Raw genomic sequence first — 4,647 nt, forward strand, 5'->3', positions numbered from 1 at the left:
CTGCCAGGGTCGCAGGATTGCGGGATCGAGGCTTCGGGGCGAGGTCTCCTCCGGGTCACGGAGAGAGAAGATAAATTCACTCGTAGTATCCATATCGCGACAGAAAGTGACCCCGACAGGAAAGCAGCCAGCGCCGAGGCGGGAGCAGGGGAGATCTTTATAGGTTTCCCCGCCTTTGCTGGGAATTACCGGGATGGGCTGTGGGGCGACGGGAAGGTTGCATCGAGGGAGGAATAAAGGTATAGATGGACAGGGAGTGCCCCACGGCGGCATCGCCCCTCGCCCTCCGTTCCCTTCCGAGGTCTCTATCCTCCAGCCGGGAAAAAGCCCCGCGAGGCGGGCAGCGGCGCACGGCAAACACGGGAGCGCAGACACTAGGAGCAAATGCTCCCGGGACAGCCCTAAATTTAGCTGTGGGATAGCCCAGTCCCTTGTAGCGTTTTGGTTACTAAAAATTAATAAAACCGGTATTATTAACTAATAAAAGCTCGCTTAATAATAAATCTGGATAAATTCTGGGCGCAGAGCAAAAGCGGGCGAAATTTGCCATGGAGAAGGGGGAGCCCGGGCCGGGACCCGACGGATCACGGCCGTTTTGTGGGGACCGGAGCCGAGTTTCTGTCGTGCCTGCTGGCTTTACACAGCAGTCGCATTTCTTGTGGGGCGAAATAATCCGTGTTTGAAGTTCCCGGGGTTGTGCCGCGTCGTGGAGGCCGGGCGCCGCTCTCCTGGTGTTGTGGTCGTGCCTATCGCCGGTAGCACGGCGGGATAAACGCCTGTTTTCGATAGCAGACCGGTCACATCCCGCGGCCACCGCTCTTTTGAATAGTGCCATTAAAGTCTGTTGCGTTTTAGGATCGGCCCTAAACGGGATAGTTTACAGTATAACACATCATGTATGAGGTAGGGGAGCGCACAGACCTCTCTTGGTTCAAAGAGCTGTGCCTTGAAGAGAAAAAAGAAATTCCCCTTATATTTATTTTTTTTGACTGAACACACATTGAAATGCTGTGCGCAGCTCGGCTTTCTTCCCTGGAAAAGCGGACTTTGGATCCCGTCTCGGTAACAAGGGGCCGGTTGTCCTCCTGCAGCGCCCTATACGAGAACCATTGTGTACAAGACCCACATTTTTTTTCTGGGGGACGCCGCTTTTTCGGCGGGTGCGAGGTGTGGGGACAAGGGGGGCATCGTGGCTGCCAGGTGGGTCCAGCCTGGACCGAGGGGTTGTGAAAGCAGTCTTGTCCGCTCCCGTTCCTCCTCCTAGCCCGGCAGCTTCAGGGGGGGCGGCTGCAAGGTAGGGTGAGCCCCATGTGCGGGTGAAGCTCCAGAGGTCCCCACCCATCACACTCAATCCTGAGGGTTTGGGTGCCGAGGGTTGCATTGGGGGTATGAAAACAAAAAATCAAAGCAACCCACCCCCCAAAACTTCAAAACCCTCCATCTGCCCAAAATTATAATAGCGGCAATAATTTGCGAAGACGTAGCTCTTCAATGCGCCGCCGTGTAAATGCTGTTTGTTGCCGGCGTGAAACGTTTTCCCTTTCCCGGCGGGAAAGTAGAACCGGGCGCCCGGCTGGGAACCTTTTCGATTAAAATCTCCCCGCCGCAACTCATGCGTGAGTTGCCCCACGCCTGGCCCCGGCCCGGCTTTGCCGGTGCTCTTCGCATGCCTCCGGCCGCGCCGCGGCGAGAGGGGAGGCATCCGCGGCCCGCTCCGGGGTCGGAGCGATGGCGGTGCTGAGCCCAAGCGCGGCAGGGCTGAGCCCCTGGGGCTCCGGGGGATGCTTGTCGCCTGCCGGGCAGCCACCCCGGGACCAGTTCGTGTGCCCTGGCTCTGACAGTGAGTCTGGTTAAGGCTCTCGCTGCCGGCTTTTCCCGGCTCTTTCCGAGGTCCCCTAACCCTTTAGACCTTCTCCTCCGGAATCCCGCATGGGCGGATTATTTATTGGAAAAAAATCCCAAAACAACCCAAACCCAAGAACCGCCTTGAGATCTCTCTCAGTCCCTTCCCTCCGGCCAACACCACCCCCGAGGCCACCTGCAAACGGGGGCAGATCCAGGAAAGAGAGGGCCCCGAGGAAACCTCAGCGACCCACTGCAGATGGGGCCGGGGGAGCGGGCAGGGAGGCGGCGGAGCCCAGCCACCCCCCTTCCCCACGGCACTCGCCTTCCCGTGTGAGTGACCTCGTCTCGGTTTGCCACCTCTTCTCGGGGCAGGGAGGGCAGATACGGCTGTCAGGATGGTAACGTGGCGGGTGGCGAGCTGCGGACAGGCTGGCATGGCCGATTAGACACCTATTTTCCTCCGCGTCCCTCTCCTGCTCGGAGGTGGCGAGCGTAGTGCAACCTTTTTGGGGACACCTCTCCAGCGGGCTTGCCGGCCTCTGCCCCCCGTAGAGCCGCCTCTCGCCACCCGAGAGCAGCAGCTACGCGGATTCACCTGTCAGCCGAGACCTACCTCAGCACAAAACAGAGAGAAAATTTGCAAGGGAAGGTTTCTCCCCGAGGAGGATGGGGAGGGGAATAAATATATGATAAAAAAAAAAAAAAAAAGGAGGCGTCAGGAGCAGCCTGGAGTGGGTCCCGGGGTGTAAAGTGGGGTTTCCCGGGCCGACGCGCCCCCAGGCTGTGCCCGGGGACCGCAGTGCGGAGGGAGCGAGGAGCGAACCGAGCGCGCCCGTGTGTGTATCTGCGGGTTATATGCACGCAGGGAAAGCCGAAAGCTGCAGAAACTCGGGCGACCCTGCTTTCAGCCAGGCGAAGTGGGTTTGTAGGCGGCAGACGAAGAAAGAGATCATCTAGACCCTCGCTTATCGCTCCGGGGTATTCTGAAGTTTGGCGCGGTAAATACAAAATGCGTAGCTTTTAACCCTGCCTGTGTTGTTCCAAGTTAGTAGCTGAGAAGGCAGAAGGGTCTCTACCGGGACTTTCGTCTCTTTGCGAGGGGAACCTGCTTTGTTTGAATTATTCATCATAATTGCCTATTTCCAAACAGCTCCACGGGGAGGCTCTGAAATGCAGTCAGGTCTGATTAGTGCCTGCGAAGAATCGACGCCCGAAGCTGGAGGAAGTGCAGGGACAATTTGAGTTCCCGATTCGCCTTCCCTCCGGGAACACTGAGGCCGACAGGCCTGGGGACACGGGGTATTTTTTTGCCTTAAGCCCGGGAAACCTGCCGATGCGTTTCTTCTTTGCCTGGTCTCCTTCTGCCGCCCCGAAAACAGGAGAGTCAGAAATAATGTACGCGCGTTGGTCTGCGGTGCCGAAACAAGTGTGGGAGAAGTCTTGGTAAAATGGAGGGAAAGCAGTGGCTGTTTTTTATAGTCCAAGTGTATAATCGGATTTTTTTTTTCTCTCCTGATAGAAAGCAGATAAATTTATGAAGGGAGAGCTAAGAGAATAATTACAGGGTGAAGGTAGTTAAATTTTATTTCGAGTCCCAAAGGCAAAACCTGACATTTTATTGCAAACATCTGGAAGGCTTAAGAGACTGGCATGGTGTTTGTTTAAACACTAATAGAGATTTTTATTCTGTAAAACACAAACAAAGCCCATTTAAAAACACTTGAGACTGTAAATATTTTGCGGTGGTTCAATTCTCAAAGCCTGAGAAAACCGGGGGAAGAGGAGGGGGGGAGAATCGACGGCATAATAGGGGTATAATTATGAATTAGTTAATAATGCGCAACAATACAGTTTGTGCAGACCATAAAAATAAATTGCAGGCGTATTTTTTTCCGCAGTCACAATAACTGACCCCGCGCAGCCCGGGAACATCACCTCGCTCGAGTTTCCAAGCGGCGACTTGAGTTCGCTTTAAACTCGCCTCTTACGAGAGCACCAACCTCGAAATCCTTCGGTCCGTTTTAAAAGATAATCGACGTTGCACTAAACTCCAGTAAATCACTCGCTCAAGTTATCAGACAGCCTTCAGCCCGCATCCGCTGACTAGTTTTAACATTGTTTTCAATTACTAATTAAAAAAAAAAAATCCCCGGTCTGGCTAAGGGACCTTCTGTGAGGTTTTCCTCGCTGTGGAGCAGGGTTTGAAGCCGGCTGGACTCAGCTCCTGCGAGCAGCACATCTGGACAGCACTCCCGCCCAGCAGCCGGCTCCCCTTATTTCTCTCTTTTTTTTTCTTCCCCCAAATATTTCCATATATAAACAAATATTTTCAGGCTCGCTCTGCAACAACTGGAAAGCAGAAGTGAATGATTTCTTTATAAACCCCGGGGCCTGGCCCTGCGACCCTTGCTCCCGCCACTTTATTCCAGGGAGCAGTTTCCTGGATTTAATGGGAGCTACCCCTGCGAGTAAGGGTCGGGAATAAAGACCAGGCAACGGGACGCATTCATCTCTGGCGGCCGGGGGTCAGAGTCGCATCTGAATCCAGATTTAACCCAGGCCGACTCCAGATTTACGTCGCTCGCCGCGGGGAGCGGGGACCCCTGTCTCTAACCACCGCCCCGATTGAGAAGAGCCGTGGGGACCGGGTGCATTTCGCCCGGCGACATTTTGGTGCAAAGGCTGAAATCGAAATCCCATCATCTGGCTTGAGGAGCGCGGGTTTGTCTGGGCGAACCCTCTGAGCGCGGGGAGCAGAGATCCCTGCGAGGGGGCAGCATTGGCTTCCCCCTCTGCCCCCCC

This window comes from Charadrius vociferus, unplaced genomic scaffold, assembly GCF_000708025.1.
Source record: "Charadrius vociferus isolate BGI_N301 unplaced genomic scaffold, ASM70802v2 scaffold301, whole genome shotgun sequence".
Lineage (NCBI taxonomy): Eukaryota > Metazoa > Chordata > Aves > Charadriiformes > Charadriidae > Charadrius > Charadrius vociferus.